Here is a 17,475-nt window from a genome sequence, read left to right as displayed (position 1 = left end):
CGTTCTCATGTGGTCAAAACTGCGGGTGTATATTATTTTTGGAAGCCTCAATAGAATCGTGTTCTCTTTAAGTATGCTTTCTAGGAAATTATTATTTATGTCATCCTCTGCAATTTGGCTACTAAAGTTTGTTTCTCATTTACAAAGTTTTCCAAAGTCACTAATATTTGAGAAAGGGAATTAGGATAACTCATTTATTGAAATATTTGTTGTTGAAAAATATCCCCTTAAAATAATCCTGAATGTCCAATTCAGAAATAGTAAAACATATTTGGGACTGTTGGCAACTCTATTTACCAAGGATTTAAAATACTTAAGGTTGTTCACACCAAAAAACATTTGCAGTCATTTCCTTAGAGAGACGGCCAAAAAGCTGGCCCATCCTGCACTGCCAAAACGTTTTATGAAAGTTCTGAGCTTGCCTGTTATTTGTGGAAACTTGCTAGCAAATGGGTAGACGACAAGGACCTGATTGTTCATGATACTAAACCTTTAACGTGTTGTGTCGTGCTTTGGAAGTTCGTGGACTTAGGCTTGGTATTTTTTTTCCCCCTTTCCTAGCCGACACTATATAATAAAAAAGGTTTGCACACTGTGGGTTTACACAAAGCAACCCACAAAACCACAACTTTCCATCTTCTTTTCTCAAGCACCTGGGTTGAGGTCCCCAGCACTAGAGGGGAGAAGAGAGGCCATTGAGAGTGCTATGCTGTTAGAGGTCTGCAGGACCCTGGGCTTTAAACCATGTGGTTGACTGGCTCCCTCCCTCCAGATGCCTAGAGGCATGGTTTGGAAAGACAACTTGCTGGGAATGTGTGAAGGAGAGTTTGGTGGAAATTTCCAAAAGCTAGGAGCTAAGGAACTTCTTTAAGAAAAGGAGGAAAATATTCTCTGAGTGAATTTCATGTTGGCTTGTCTGATTTCACTGTGTCCTATATTCAAAGTTTACAAGATTTTGTATGAGGGGTTATTTTTATTCATTTACATAAACACAGGTAAGAGTCCATTTGCTTAACAAGTGAATAAATACCTGTTGGTGCCTATAATTGGTGTGTTAACTTCACTGATAGCTCTTAACATTAAGATCCTTCTTTACTTGTCTGCAGATTGTATGCATCTAGCACATGATCTGCATGTAGTAGGCTCAGTAAATACTTCCTTCCTGAATGAGGACTGAATGTCCCCAGGGTATCGTGCAGATGGATTACAATGCCAGATACTGGCTTTAGACCAGCCCGAGAGGGGCTTATGGCCGGCTGGTGGGGTTGTTTTCCATTCACTTTAGAGTCTGGTGCACTTTAAATCAGTCCCAGTCCCAGAAAGGAGCAGAGCCAAATTTAACCCACGTCCCCTGACTCCCCATGCTTTCTCTAATACCCTCATGATAGACCCTGTTTGGAAATCACGTACCTTTGGAATAGAGATACTGCTATAAAACCTGTCTAGAATGTTTGAATTGTGGTTATGTCTTTCTGAATTCAAGCCTTTGAATGCCCAAGTGTCCATAGTATTGCCTTTTATTCTTTCCATCAGTTTGCTCATTAACTCAACATTGCTGTTGCTATTGTTCTCCATTTTTAAAAATCCTTCCTAAATCTTGATGAGAGATTGTGTAGATTCCAAAACATTCTTTTTTTTTTTTTTGCGGTATGCGGGCCTCTCACTGTTGTGGCCTCTCCCGTTGCGGAGCACAGGCTCCGGACGTGCAGGCTCAGCGGCCATGGCTCACGGGCCCAGCTGCTCCGTGGCATGTGGGATCTTCCCGGACCAGGGCACGAACCCGTGTCCCCTGCATCGGCAGGCAGGCTCTCAACCACTGCGCCACCAGGAAAGCCCCCCAAAGCATTCTTAACTTACCCTGTTATTTCAAAGGAATAAATTTATATATTCTTAAAGGGTAAGCCTTTGTTTTTGAGTTTCTGTAATGTGTTTTGGGAAGCCAGGATTTTTCTTTCTTTCTTTTTTTTTTTTTTTTAGTAAGTTTATTTATTTATTTATTTTTGGCTGCATTGGGTCTTCATTGCTGCGTGCAGGCTTTCCCTAGTTGTGGTGAGCAGGGGCCACTCTTCGCTGCAGTGCGTGGGCCTCTCATTGCGGTGGCTTCTCTTGTTGCAGAGCACGGGCTCTAGGAGCACTGGCTTCAGTAGTTGTGGCGCACGGGCTTAGTTGCTCTGCGGCATGCGGAATCCTCCTGGACCAGGGCTCGAACCCGTGTCCCCTGCATTGGCAGGCGGATTCTCAACCACTGCGCCACCAGGGAGGTACCCAGAATTTTTCAACTATCAAATTGCAAGGGGAAAAAAAAATAGAGAGATGGAGAAGCGACCTATAGATGAAAAGGGACTCCAAAGTCTTACCATCCAAACTTGTGGATCTTACTTGCATCCTTGTTTTTTTTTTTTTTCTAAAGCTGTGGAAGAAGTATGATACTTTATGGGATAGTTGGAAATTTGAACAGGGAGTGGATATTTGATGATATTAAGAAACTATTTCTAATTGCTTAGCTCATTGTGTTATTGTGGTAGACAGGATAATGCCTTTCTCCAAAGATGTCCACATCCTAATCCCTGGAGCCTGTGAATGTGTGGCAAAAGGGACTTTGCAGATGTGGTTAAGTTAATGATCTTGTATGGGGAAATTATTTTGGATTATCCGGTGTGCCCAGTGTAATCACAGGGTCCTTATGAAGGAAAGAGGCAGGGCAGGAGAGTCAGAGTCAGAGGAGATGTGACAATGGAAGCAAAGGTCAGAGTGAGAGAGATTTGAAGATGTTGTACTGCTGGCTTTGAAGATGGAGGAAGCAGCTGTAAACCGAAGAATGCAGGTGGTGTCTAGAAGCTGGAAAAGGCAAGGGAACTGATAGTCCTATAGGGCTTCCAAAAGAAACACAGCCCTGCTTACTCATTTTGGACTTAGACCTCCGGAACTGTAAGATAACAAACTTCTGTTGTTTTAAGTTGCTAAGTTTGTGGTAATTTGTTATAGCTGCAATAGAATACTGATGCAGTTATGTTATACAAAGAGTCATCTTTTAGAGATATATAATGAAATGTTTACAAAATAAATATGATGTCTAGAATTTGTTTCAAAATAATAGAGGATGGGGGAGATCGGAGAGGGGTGTGGATGAGGTAGGATTGGCCATAATCATTGGGGCTGAGTGATGGGTGCATAGGGTCCATTACACTATTCTACTTTTGTGTATTTTAAAAATTAAACACATTCACACACACAAGAAAAAAAGTAGTTAAGTGTAAGTGTTATGACCTAAAAGACTTCCAAAGACCTAGGTTGGTGTAATCCAAGCTGGACTTACCTAGGGATGGTAACATAGCCAGAGTAAAAGTATTATCAGGATGGGAAGTGAAAGGGGCCATTCAAGCTGGTGCTGGGACAGGAGGCTGGCCCAGAAAAACAGGGGCTGGAAGGGAAAGAATGGTGGGAGGCCCCAGGGAAGTGGAAGAGTTAAATCCCCAGACATCCATATGCACAAAGGAACAGAAATGCAATTAATTGAACCAGTCAAGGAACAAAGAACATTCCATGCTTCACAGGGCAAAAAATGATTCGTGCTATCTCTTAGGCTTCCAGTCACCTTGGCCTTTGAAGGTAGGCAGGTGACCACTTCTATTCACCACGTTCCTGCTTCTCTTGAACCCAGACTCTCCTAATTATACTCTTCCTTTCGTCAGATGCCATTGCCTGCTTTTCCACTATTGCTTATGTTAGTTTGCCTTTCTACTTTTCAATCAAACTCTCTTGGTAGTTGGCTTTATTTTTTGCTTGTTTGTTTTTGGCCAGGAAGAAGTAAATAGCAAACGAAACCCAGCTGCCCAAATCTATGGACTACATGGAACCCAAAGGGCCTCTAAGTGTTTGTCTTCCCAACCACTGTGTTGGTTTACAAATCTGTATTTAGACCAGAGGACCCAAAATGGAAGAAGGGTCAATAGTTTACCTACAGAGTACCCATTGCAGGTATGAAGTGAAACCTGCCCTTGACTTTGAATAAAGCAAAGCTTTCACTATCAAGATAACTAAAGTTTAACATAATTGGAGGCCAAACTACTGCCTTAATTAAAGAGAATTCATCATAAGAAGGAGAAGGAGAAAATAATTGGAAGACAAATTACAATAGCTTTAATAAAAAAGAACAGGTTGTGGGAAAGAGGGGGACAGTGAAGTTGTCTGCAACGCTTGCTAAGAATGAGGGTGATGTTTCAACAATACAGATGAATCTTGGGGGCAAAACGTTAAGTCAAGAAACTGATCCATAATGATAGTGTAGTGTAACTGAGCAGGCCTTCCTGGGACAGGCCTTCCCCCATATCCTCTGCTTTAGCTCCTCTCTGAAGTACCTAGATAATAATAGTTGATGCAAATTTCCTGAGTTGTTTTGCAGATGTGAAGACCTCCCCCCCCCCATCAAATGGAAGAACTACTTGTTGACCATGGGCACAGAGCCCCAGGCCTCCTAGAGCCTAAGGACTGATAATGTGAACCCCTGTGACAAGACCCTGCTGCCTCACCATCAGCCAATCAGGGAATTGTGCACAAGCTGATCATGTACCCTGCGACCCCCGCCCCACCCTCTTCTGGCCTTGAAAAATGCTTTGCCGAAACCCTACGGGGAGCTCGAGGCTTTTCGGGGCATGAGCCACCTTGTCTCCTTGCATTGCCTGGCAATAAACCTTTCTCTTTCTCTGCTCCAAACTCTGACGTTTCAGTTTGTTTGCCCTCACTGTGCGTCGGGCACACGAACTTGCCTTAACAATGGAAGTCAGAATAATGGTTACTTGGAGGCAAGGAAGGGGATATTCTTTTTTTTTTTGGAAGGGGATATTCTTGACTGGAAGGAGTCATAAGATTTTATGGCATGCTGGAAATCCCTATACCTTGATGTCAGTGTGAGTACATCGGTGCATACACATGTAAAAATTAATCAAGTTGTACATTTATGATATGTGTACTTTATTGAATGTAGCTTAAAGCTCAATTGAAAAAAAGCCAAGAAGGAGAGCACACTTGTTGAAGTGGCCTTGTAAGGTGGTCAGTCTGGCTTGCTGGCCGCCTGCTCTGTTGCTCTGGTCCTCATCCTCCTCCCTGTGACCATAAAAGCCTAATTGCTCTGACAGTTCCCAGCCTCCGCCCACTCCAGCCCATGCTCTCCGAGGCTGCTGCTGGATGGCCAGTGATGTCCTGCCAGCGCATGCCCATCTCGGCTGCTCTCACAGAGGTCAGGCTTCCATTAGGAGAGGGGAGCAGAGCCCTCAGCACTGTGGCAACAGCTAGAGGGGTTGCAGGGATCTGCAACTCTCTTTCTACAACTACCCGGCTTAATAACCTTCAATAGTTCCCCATCCACCCACTGAATAAGGTTCAAACACCTTAGCATGGCACTCAAAGTCATCTCTAAATTGACCCCTTCTTATTTTGTTCAGCCCAATGAACCTTTTGAACCTTTCCCTCTTCAAAGACCATGCAGTGACTTTTCATTACTTTGCACATATGTTGTTCCCTATGATCTTGTTTGCCTGTTTGGCAAACTCTGTGTTCTTCCCCTCTAAGTTCAAATGTCATCTCTTTTACCCTCTTAAGAAATAGGGGGAACACATGGAGTACTATTTGGCAATAAAAAGGAATGAAGTATTGATGTGCAGTAGATGAATCTCAAAATAATTTTACTCAGCGAAAGAAGTTAGAATCATATAGTATGTGCTTTTTTTGTCTATGCAAAATTGTTGAAAATTAACTTATAATGATAGAAAGCAGATAAATGGCTACAGGAACAACTTGTTAGTGGTAAAGGGAGGGAATGGCAATGGTGGATGGTAAGAGAGGCAGGGAGAGGCAGAAGAAAGGGATTACCAAAAGAAGGGAGGGGTGACAGATGTGTTATCTTGATTGTGGCAATGTTTTCATAGTAGCAAACATACCAAAACTTATCAAATTGTATCCTTTATATATGTGCAGTTTGTATGTTAATTGTACCTCAACAAAACTTGAAACAATAACAATAACTCTGCTTAACTATTAAAAAAAAAGAAATAGGGGGGACTTTCCTGGTGGTTCAGTGGTAAAGAATCTGCCTTCCAATGCAGGGGAAGCAGGTTCGATCCTTGGTCGGGGAACTAAGATCCCACATGTTGCGGGGCAACTAAGCCCGTGCACCACAACTGGAGAGAAGCTTGTGCGTCGCAACTATAGAAGCCCGCATGCCGCAACAAAAGATCCTGCATGCCGCAATTAAGACCTGACGCAGCCAAAAAAAAAAAAAAAAAAAAAAAGAAATAGGCGTATGGGGAACTAGTAATTGTGGAATGTTTATTATCAATAAACAGCATTTAGGTGCTTTCCACACATTATCTTCTTTAACCTTCACTCTAAGACAATATCTCCAAGTTGTTTTATCCACAGTATTATAGTGACTTGTTTACAATATAACAGGCTGTAAAAATCCTTAGGTGCTATAGACACAGTGCCTCGGGTTCATAAGTTCTCAAAAGGCTTACAGAAATATCTGAAACCCCTACCCTATCCTCTCAATTGCTCTGCTCGAAATATGAGAATAAAACCATTTCAATAATGGTCCAAGCGGGAACAGAAGGTACAGTCATATATGATTTTGAAGAGCATTGAATGAATTATTTAAAGAAGTATGGGTAGGTTTAGGGGAACTAACAAGGGATGCTGAGGTTGCCCAGGGATTAGTAAAAACTGGAAGCTGGAAGCTGTACCTGCTCCTCCCCTTCCTGAGGACCCAGTGAGAACCAGCCCTGAAAGGGGAGCCACTGCCACTACTGCCAGACTGCGGTCCCAGGCAGGAAGGGAGTGGGGAAGAACTCCTCCCCGCCTCCGCCACCCGCTTCAGTCACACTTGCCATTGGCCAGACCAGCTGACAAAAGAGCCAGCACTACTGAAGTAACTCCCCAGGGACAAAGAAGGGTGAAAATGCATGGGGGGGGTGATGGCTCAAATGGAGAATAACCAGCACAAAAAGTGTAAAATCAGAACGAATAAATGTTTTAATTAAATGTCCGAAGGACATTATGTCAGTTGGTCAGCTGCAATTCCATTCATCTAGTTATACAGGATTATATGGTACATCAAAAAATGTTCTTTTAAAGACGTTGAAACAACCCCCCCGCCCCCGCCCCCGCCACTTTTTCTGGACTCTGGGTGTAAACTGGAGTGTTCAGTTTGTCATACTCATTTTGGTATCCCCACCTCCATAAAACAAGCACTCAATAAATGTTTGGTTTTTGAATGAAGGACAGAGTGAATGTAATAATGGCCAAGTGTAGTGTATAATGTTTATTGAGGTTATGCCACTTTTCACAACATATAAAATATTTGACATGGCCAAAGTCAGCTTAGATCTCATATGTTTTGTTGGTAAAAGATGAATTTATGTTTTTTAAAAAGTGTGCAGATCCATTAAGGGAAGACCATGTGGTTTTCTGATAGATTTGAGAAGCACTTTCTCATCTGTGGAGTGTGGCAGATAAGTGAGGCATGGAAAGATTCTAAAGAAATCTAGTTAGTGGATGATAGACTAGGAACTCAAGACAAGGGCTCAGACCTCCTGATGCGATTCTGTCCTTTGACAAGACATAGCCTTTCTGTTAGACTGGCTTCTCTCTCTTCATGTCACAGACTTCACCTCTTGATATTTTTCCAAGGAAGTTACTATTTTGAAGTTAGAAAAAGAGGTTTATTTTAACCACCAATAACAATTCTAAAAACAACTTACATCTTACTGATATGTGCTCTTAAATTTATTTATTTATTCATTTATTTATTTATGGCTGTGTTGGGTCTTCGTTACTGCACGTGGGCTTTCTCGAGTTGCAGCAAGCGGGGGCTACTCTGTATTGTGGTGCGCGGGCTTCTCATTGTGGTGGCTTCTGGTTTTCTTTTTTGAATTTTTATTTCTTATACAGCAGGTTCTTATTAGTTATCCATTTTATACATATTAGTGTATATATGTCAATCCCAATCTCACAGTTCATCGCACCGCCCCCCCTACCCCCGATGCCGGGCCACTTTCTCCCTTGGTGTCCATACGTTTGTTCTCTACATCTGTGTCTCTATTTCTGCCCTACAATCTGGTTCATTTGTACCATTTTTCTAGGTTCCACATATATGCGTTAATATACGATACTTGTTTTTCTCTTTCTGACTTACTTCACTCTGTATGACAGTCTCTAGATCCATCCACGTCTCTACAAATGGCCCAATTTCGTTCCTTTTTATGGCTGAGTAATATTCCATTGTATATATGTACCACATCTTCTTATTCATTCGTCTGTTGATGGACATTTAGGTTGCTTCCGTGACCTGGCTATTGTAAATAGTGCTGTAATGAACATTGGGGTGCATGTGTCTTTTTGAATTACGGTTTTCTCTGGGTATATGCCCAGTAGTGGGATTGCTGGGTCATATGGTAATTCTGTTTTTAGTTTTTTAAGGAACCTCCATACTGTTCTCCATAGTGGCTGTATCAATTTACATTCTAACCAACAGTGCAATAGGGTTCCCTATTCTCTACACCCTCTCCAGCATTTGTTGTTTGTAGATTTTCTGATGATGTCCATTCTAACTGGTGTGAGGTGCGGTGGCTTCTCTTGTTACAGAGCACGGCCTCTAGGTGCACGGGCTTCAGTAGTTGCAGCACGCAGGCTCAGTAGTTGTGGCACGCAGGGTCAGTAGTTGCGGCATGTAAGCTCTAGATCACAGGCTCAGTAGTTGTGGCTCACAGGCTTAGTTGCTCCACAGCATGTGGGATCTTCCCGGACCAGGGCTTGAACCCGTGTCCCCTGCATTGGCAGGCGGATTCCCAACCACTGTGCCACCAGGGAAGCCCAGTCTCCTCATTTTCATGTTATCTAGGCAAAATTAATTAAACATCATAATAGTAGGAATTCATTCATCCATTCATCTATTCACTCATTCAACTTGGTATTTACCAAGTTCCTACTGTGTGCAAGATGCTTCCATGTAATGTAAAAGAAACAGTGATGTTTCAAACTATGCTAACATCATTAAAAAGCAGTCTTGAGTTTATTTTGGCAAAGGGGGAAAAAGCAAGGTATAAGTAAATAAAAGAAATTTTATTGAATGTTTATATACATAATCTATGACGAAAGCATATGATTGATGACAAAGATGGAAGGGATAGTTAGGAGAGTTTCAAGTATATGTTCAGAAGCTGATTCTGCCACTTATTTGCTGTGTAATATTCAATTTCCTCGTCTGTAAAATGGGAATAAGGGTACCTACCTCATAAGAACTCTGTGAAAGAACATTATGAATATTGAAAATTATGTAACTAAAGAGGCTAGCATGATTCTCAGCACATGGTAGGTGCTCAATAGATGGTAGCTCTTATCATTATCAATAACTCATATTTAATATAACAAGGAGACACTTCTATAAATGCTTAGGTGAACAGAGTCATTGAGAAGATGTTCTAATATAGATAATGTGAATTACATTTTTAGAATAAGGGCTTCAGTAATTTCATGGGAAATATGGGAAAGAAATATGGGAAGTAGACAAGGCGTCCCTGAGACAGGCAATTTACAATCAGAGTAGTATTTCTACAACTTAAGAAAAGGTCTGTACATGTAAAAGAGGCATAAATGATAACTCAAATCTTTCATAGAATGTAGAGATGACTTTCAAATATTTCCATTGCAACCAGATTAGAAAGACAATGGCCAGTAATTAAAAATTTGACACCCCCCCCCACCGTAGCCCATACTAAGGGTTTGCTAAGATTAAACTTAAACCTGTTTAATTTCTTTCTGTTAAAGGTACCTTTCTGGCTCTTAAAAACATTTTCGAACCTTCATCTTAGACCATTTCAACATTCTCTCCTATGTGCTATATGTTATACAACTGATGGACCAAATCTCTCTTTAATATTTGCACATCAATGGGCTAGTTTTTCTATTTTTGCCTTCAAGTTTTCTTGAATTTTGCATTAACATTTACTTATTCATTTTTTTTAACATCTTTATTGGAGTATAATTGCTTTACAATGGTGTGTTAGTTTCTGCTTTATAACAAAGTGAATCAGTTATACATATACATATGTTCCCATATCTCTTCCCTCTTGCGTCTCCCTCCCTCCCACCCTCCCTATCCCACCCCTCCAGGCGGTCACAAAGCACTGAGCTGATCTCCCTGTGCTATGCGGCTGCTTCCCACTAGCTATCTACCTTCCGTTTGTTAGTGTGTATATGTCCATGACTCTCTTTCGCCCTGTCACAGCTCACCCTTCCCCCTCCCCATATCCTCAAGTCCGTTCTCCAGTAGGTCTGTGTCTTTATTCCTGTCTTACCCCTGGGTTCTTCATGACATTCTTTTTTCTTCTTAAATTCCATTTATATGTGTTAGCATACGGTATTTGTCTTTTTCTTTCTGACTTACTTCACTGTGTATGGCAGACTCTAGGTCTATCCACCTCATTACAAATAGCTCAATTTCGTTTCTTTTTATGGCTGAGTAATATTCCATTGTATATATGTGCCACATCTTCTTTATCCATTCATCCGATGATGGGCACTTAGGTTGTTTCCATCTCCAGGCTATTGTAAATAGAGCTGCAATGAACATTTTGGTACATGACTCTTCTTGGATTTTGATTTTCTCAGGGTATATGCCCAGTAGTGGGATTGCTGGGTCATATGGTAGTTCTATTTGTAGGTTTTTAAGGAACCTCCATACTGTTCTCCATAGTGGCTGAACCAATTCACATTCCCACCAGCAGTGCAAGAGTGTTCCCTTTTCTCCACACCCTCTCCAGCATTTATTGTTTCTAGATTTTTTGATGATGGCCATTCTGACTGGTGTGAGATGATATCTCATTGTAGTTTTGATTTGCATTTCTCTAATGATTAATGATGTTGAGCATTCTTTCATGTGTTTGTTGGCAGTCTGTATATCTTCTTTGGAGAAATGTCTATTAGGTCTTCTGCCCATTTTTGGATTGGATTGTTTGTTTTTTTGTTATTGAGCTGCATGAGCTGCTTGTAAAATCTGGAGATTAATCCTTTGTCAGTTGCTTCATTTGCAAATATTTTCTCCCATTCTGAGGGTTGTCTTTTGGTCTTGTTTATGGTTTCCTTTGCTGTGCAAAAGCTTTGAAGTTTCATTAGGTCCCATTTGTTTATTTTTGTTTTTATTTCCATTACTCTAGGAGGTGGGTCAGAAAGGATCTTGCTGTGATTTATGTCATAGAGTGTTCTGCCTATGTTTTCCTCTAAGAGTTTGATAGTTTCTGGCCTTACATTTAGGTCCTTAATCCATTTTGAGCTTATTTTTGTGTATGGTGTTAGGGAGTGATCTAATCTCATACTTTTACATGTATCTGTCCAGTTTTCCCAGCACCACTTATTGAAGAGGCTGTCCTTTCTCCACTGTACATTCCTGCCACCTTTATCAAAGATAAGGTGACCATATGTGCGTGGGTTTATCTCTGGGCTTTCTATCCTGTTCCATTGATCTATCTTTCTGTTTTTGTGCCAGTACCATACTGCCTTGATTACTGTAGCTTTGTAGTATAGTCTGAAGTCAGGGAGCCTGATTCCTCCAGCTCCTTTTTTCGTTCTCAAGATTGCTTTGGCTATTCGGGGTCTTTTGTGTTTCCATACAAATTGTGAAATTTTTTGTTCTAGTTCTGTGAAAAATGCCAGTGGTAGTTTGATAGGGATTGCATTGAATCTATAGATTGCTTTGGGTAGTAGAGTCATTTTCACAATGTTGATTCTTCCAATCCAAGAACATGGTATATCTCTCCATCTATTTGTATCGTCTTTAATTTCTTTCATCAGTGTCTTATAATTTTCTGCATACAGGTCTTTTGTCTCCTTAGGTAAGTTTATTCCTAGATATTTTATTCTTTTTGTTGCAATGGTAAATGGGAGTGTTTTCTTGATTTCCTACTTATTCATTTTTAAAGGATGCAAGAACAACTAGAGCAATTTGATCTTGTGCCATTCGCCAGTGTTCAGATACAATAGAAAATACTTTAATTTGGCCCTTGTTTAGCATTGCAAAAGTTGTGCCGTATGAAAATAATTTTATTCTGCATTGTAGAAAATGGCTATATTCCGCGGGTTTTTTTTTTTAGGTTCCGATTTCCGAGTTATGATTTAAAAAATACTCATGTCCTATATACTAAGTTAAGCAGATCACGGATGCAAAACCTCCATCCGACTTTTGAAAAGAGTTGTAGAGAGAGAGAAGGCCTGCCAATGGTTTACTTTTGGCTAACACAGCATATTGTATTATTTTTCAAACAAAAGTTTTAAATCTGCCTATACCCAACCTAACAATGAAGAATGGGATGTTTTTCTCTGGTTTTCTGTTTGCCACATTTTGTGCGGAGAGATTTCTTTTGGAGCTATTTTTACGCCCTCCCCCTCCCCCCTGGTGCGACCTCCACCTGCGCAACCGCTTGGTCCAGGGCGAGGGGGATAGGGCAGAGGAGACCCCAAAATGCACTCTCGAAGACGCTCCCGAGCACACTCCCGAGCACCCTGAAACCTGTGAGCAAATTATTTTACTCTCCAGGTTAATCTAGTTCCCGTTATCTCAAACCAGGGTTTAGAGGAACAACTAAATCCGGAATGTGGAGCTGGAGGGGAATGCGTGGCAAAAACCCACAGGAAAAAGAGAAAAGCTGTTTCAAGAACTATGCTGCAACCCGCGAAGGAATGGCTTTTCTCAAGCTGCTCTAACTAGCTGCTTTTTCCGTGCTCATCGAACTTGCTTGAGTTCTTAGGGAAGCGCCTGCCTTTTCGGTGCGTGGCGAGGGTGGGCGGTGGCCGAGAGTCGAAGTCGATGGCCAAGGGAAGCGAGTTCCCCTTGGATGAAACTTGACGCGGACCCTGGATTCCCAATTGGGGGCCCACCATGGTCTTGGGTGCATGGGCTGCGACTGGCTTTTTTTTTTTTTTTTTTTTTTTTTTTTTTGGGGGGGGCGCGGGGTTGGGGGGGGGGGGGGGGGGGGGGGTTTTTTTTTTTTTTTTTTTTTTTTTTTTTTGGCGGGAGGGCAGATTGGGGCGGGGGGAGGATGAGGGAGAACTGCCTAGGGCTTTCCCCGAGCCGCAGAGTCTCATCGCTCGCCACCGCCCGCGCGGGCTTCCGGCTGAGCCCCGGGCTCGAGCCCCGCACGCGGCCGAGGTCAGAGGGCAAGCTTGCGGCAACCCCAGGGCACGCGGGCAGCGGGGCGGGGGGCGGGGCAGCGGTGGCGGTTGCGGGGCATGCGCGGCTCCGCGCGCGGCTTCTCAAACATGGCGGCGGCGGCGTGAAGACCTGTACCGGCTCGCTGGACCAGTGTGACAGAATTTCCCTCTTTTCGCCGACGAGACTCGAGGTGCGTGGCGACTCCAGGCCCCGTGAGTACCGGAGAGGCGCAGCTGTGGCGTCTGGGCTCCAGCCGTTGTCTGCGGGCGGGTGGGAGTCCTCGGCGGCGCGTCTCCCGCGCGGAACGCCCCCTCACCGCCCCGCGGGGTCCGGCCCGAGCTCGGCCCCGCACTCCGGTCACCCACTCTCGGTGGCCTCACCCTCGAGGTCAGAGCTCCCCTGCCCCTCGGCGGCCTCATCCCCAAGGCCGGGGCTCCCCTGCCCCATGTAGCGCTTTCCGCGACGCCCCTCACTCACCCGGGGCCCGGTCGCCGGACACCGGCCCATCCCGCCCGCGGCGTTCGGGTGCCGGGCCTCTCTTCCCCAGTCGTCCCCTTACCCGAATCTGGGACAGCACTCTCCAGAGCATCCTCCGGCCGTGGATGGGGCCGGGCTGGGGTCTCGGGACAGCGCGGGTGGGCGGCGGGGCTGAGGAGTAGGGATGACTTTGCGTGGTCTGGGCTGAAACGCGCCCGGGAGCCTTCCGGGGACTTGTGAGATAACTTTTGGAGTTTGGAGGTAAAACGTCAGTGCGGAAGGATGCGCCTGTGGCCGAGCGCGGGCTCGGGTCCCGGTGCCAGGTGTCCGTTGGACTCGCGGCCCGGGGCTCCGGGCGGTTGGGTGGGGGACAGCGCCGGTGGCTCGCCCTCGGGGGAGAAGCGGGGCGGGAAGGCGTGGCCCGCTCTGGGGGTGGGGTGCGGGTGGCAGTGGGGGCCGGAGAGCCGGGCTCCAGCTCTCCCCAGGAGCGGAGAGGCGGCCGCCGTGCACTTGCGGCATGAGTGGGTCAAAGGACCACTGTTGCCTTCACTTTGAGATACCGTTCTCGCTTTTTCCACCTGGATATTGGTTGTGCTACACCCTAGTGTGAATCGCCAGGGGAAGAGCGAGTAGACGAATTTAATAGATTTTGCGTCTTGAGGTTATACGTTGCTTTGAGGGCTGAGCTGAAAATTCGCGCCGCCTTCCCCTCCCCCCCCCCCCCCCAAATGTTAGGGCAGCACAGGTATTTAGTTACAGGTTCCCGTTTAAGGTCTTGATTTTTTTTAAAAAGAGGTTTTAATACGTTTGTCGTTCATTATAAAGTGTGATTTACAATTTGGTGTTAGCCTCTTCTTTGAAGAATTAGAAGATTAACATTTATGACGTACCTATAAGGTGACTTTAGGACAGACATCTCTAAAAGTGAATGGGTCGGTTTGGAGGGGAAAACTGAGACAGGGAAAGTGAATACTTCCTTCTGATCATGTGATTTGCGAAATTATTGGAGATGGTTTTCTTCCCGAAAACAACTGCAGATGCTGCTGCATTTTTAATGCTCCCAGAGCTATTCATATTTCTAGTTTGGGGAAAGAGTATTATAAGATGTGTAACATTTATGGAGTACAACTTCCTATGACAAGCAGTTGTATTATAACGATAGTTCATAGACTCATATTTAATTTTTCTCAGTAACACTGCTTGGCAATGTTCTTCAGTAATGACAGTTCTGCCTTTCTTGCCATTCTTTTTTTAAATTACGCGTTAAATAATGTATTTCCAAGGATGAACGTTCTTTCACTATGTTTGTGGTTTTGTATATTTAATGGCAGGAATGTGAAAATAGCTTTTGGAATTGAGTCCAATTGGGATTTTGAGAAAAGTTTGAGTTCTCACCTGATGCCTTGTATTTGTTTGGCTATGTCTTTATCCATATTCTTCAAAACAGTCGGATAGAATTTTTTATTTTTAATTTATTTTATTTATATATTTTTGGCCGTGTTGGGTCTTCGTTGCTGCGCACAGGCTTTCTCTATTTGCAGCGAGCGGGGGCTACTCTTCGTTGAGGTGCGCGGGCTTCTCATTGCGGTGGCTTCTCGTTGCGGAGCACGGGCTCTAGAGCGCAGGCTCAGTAGTTGAGGCACACGGGCTTAGTTGCTCCACGGCATGTGGGATCTTTCTGGGCCAGGGCTCGAACCCGTGTCCTCTGCATTGGCAGGCGGATTCTTAACCACTGAACCACCAGGGAAGCCCCTGGAGTCACTCTTCAAGAGGTGGTGTTTCTCATGAGGCAGTTGGTCAGTCTTTTTGATTTATGCTTCAGTCAACACATTTTTATTAGCTATCTGTGCTGCCTGTAGTATGGGGTTCAGTTCAACCTACTGCTATGTGTGCTGGTTTCTGGGGTGTTTAAGGCTTCCCATTAGTAGTTTATTCCTGAAAATTTCAAGGTTATAGTTAAGAAAATCAATACGAATGTAGAACAAGTAGTCCTCTTATTTCAATGGCAAATTCAGGGAGTCAATGTTTTGGTCATAATTCTCTAAACAAAATTTGAGTGGAACTGTGAATTATTTCTGACTTATGTGATATTAACTTTGTGCCTTTTTGTTATGATTACGTTGATATAAAGATATATTTTTATGAGAGATTGTTTTCTGGGTCAAACAGGTAACATACTGGTTAGGCTTGAGAGAGAAAATGAATTACTGGTATAAATTGAAATCAGTATGGGCTCTGGATAGTGAGTTTTTAATGCTAAGTAACTTTACTTCTATGACCAAGAAGTTTAGGCTGTAACAAGATATGAACTGATAATTTAGAGCACTTTCTGTTTTCAGAACGTTTCAGAAATCTCTCTGAGCTAAAAAATAACAAGGGTTATGATGGTCAGCTTTAAGCCAGATGTGACTCTCATTTTCTTTTGGGTTTGTTCCTTTTTAGCTGCCTGCCTGTTCCTCCCAGATGCTTCCTATCGCCCCTCTTCCTGCCCCTGTTCCCTTTGCTGTTGGTGTCTGTTTCCGCATCAGTGAAATGGTCAGGGTAATCCTGCACTCTCTCACTGAGAAATAATTGATGATAGTAAAGTGCCTTGAGAAGACTGAGTAAATGCCAAATTTTTTGAATGAAAATGATGTAGCCCCTTTTTCCACTTAAGGAAGGTCCAAATCCCAATTTTAGTTTGAGCTCTTGCAGGGTGGGGAGAAAGGGAGGGAGGAGGAAAACTTCACTTGAATATTTTACTGCCCCTCTGTTTGGGTTAATAGAAATGACTGTTGGAACTTTGGTAACTGGAACACTGGAGGATGCAAAGGATCCTCTGCTATTTGAGTTATTAGTCACCTCTAGTTTTTTTTTTTTTTTTTTGCCAGGTTACTCTGCTGCTTTTTTTCCCTTTAGGCCAGGGCAATTTTCATTCCAGTTGTGAATGGAAATCTGAGGTCATGTTCTCTATTAGGTCACCTCCCTGGGAGTCTCATTGTCTCCTCCTAGTAATATTCCTGGTTTTTAGGATGTATAAGATATGAACAAAGTGAACTCTGCTAACCATCAACGTTAGAGCCATGAGGCTATGGTATGAATATTGGTCTGCCATTGCCAGATATTTTGTACTTTGGAGTGAGCAAATCAAGTGCCCCTAAGAATTTAAGGAACATTATTAGTGTCTGAAAATTACTATATAATATCTTAGAATTTGAAGTGATTGATGATTTCAGGAACCAAAGATGTGGAAATTTTGAAAATGGCAAATGTTGGTCATTTTGAAAGGAAAAGTTTACCCTTCCTTGGCTTGGAGTCTTTTTTTGTTTTTGGCTGTGTTGGGTCTTAGTTGCTGCGCGCGGGCTTTCTCTAGTTGCCGAGGGCTTCTCATTGCGGTGGCTTCTCTTGTTGTGGAGCATGGGCTGTAGGGCGCGCGGACTCCAGTAGTTGTGGTGCGTGGGCTCAGTAGTTGTGGCTCATGGGCTTGGTTGCTCCGCGGCATGTGGGATCTTCCCGGACCAGGGCTCGAACCCGTGTCCCCTGCATTGGCAGGCAGATTCTTAACCACTGCGCCACCAGGTAAGTCCCGTCTTGGAGTCTTAATCTTTATAATCCTTTCGTCTTGGGGAAATAAATAAGAGAAACCACTGCTCTTAGATTAAAATAGGTTGGTATAATTTAGTGATAAGTTTTCCAGGCTCTAACTAATTTGAGCTTTGGTTACTCTAAGAGTAGAAATGACTTTACTGTAGCGATAACGTCTCATTTTTTAAAAAATAGCAGAGGTGACCTTTTTTTTTTTTTTTTTTTTTTTTGGTACG

General features: G+C 43.4%; 1 protein-coding gene across 5 annotated transcripts in view; it reads left to right on the top strand.

The window, feature by feature from the left end:
* Positions 1-13,274: 13,274 nt before the first annotated feature.
* Positions 13,275-17,475, top strand: part of SCML2 (Scm polycomb group protein like 2) — an 85,825-nt gene continuing 81,624 nt past the window's right edge. For 2 of the 5 annotated variants that reach the window (XM_027099688.1, XM_027099691.1), the window contains exon 1: positions 13,300-13,410. The gene's annotated coding sequence lies outside the window, so the exon portion shown is untranslated. Of the gene's footprint in view, positions 13,411-17,475 lie in introns of all 5 variants that reach the window. The other 3 variants (XM_027099692.1, XM_027099690.1, XM_027099689.1) reach the window with 3 other exon arrangements.

This window comes from Aethalodelphis obliquidens, unplaced genomic scaffold (assembly GCF_003676395.1).
Source record: "Aethalodelphis obliquidens isolate GAN/ISIS:26980383/991018 unplaced genomic scaffold, ASM367639v1 scaffold137, whole genome shotgun sequence".
Lineage (NCBI taxonomy): Eukaryota > Metazoa > Chordata > Mammalia > Artiodactyla > Delphinidae > Aethalodelphis > Aethalodelphis obliquidens.
Note: the sequence above shows the minus strand (reverse complement) of the source record. Positions and strands in the feature narration are given on the sequence as shown.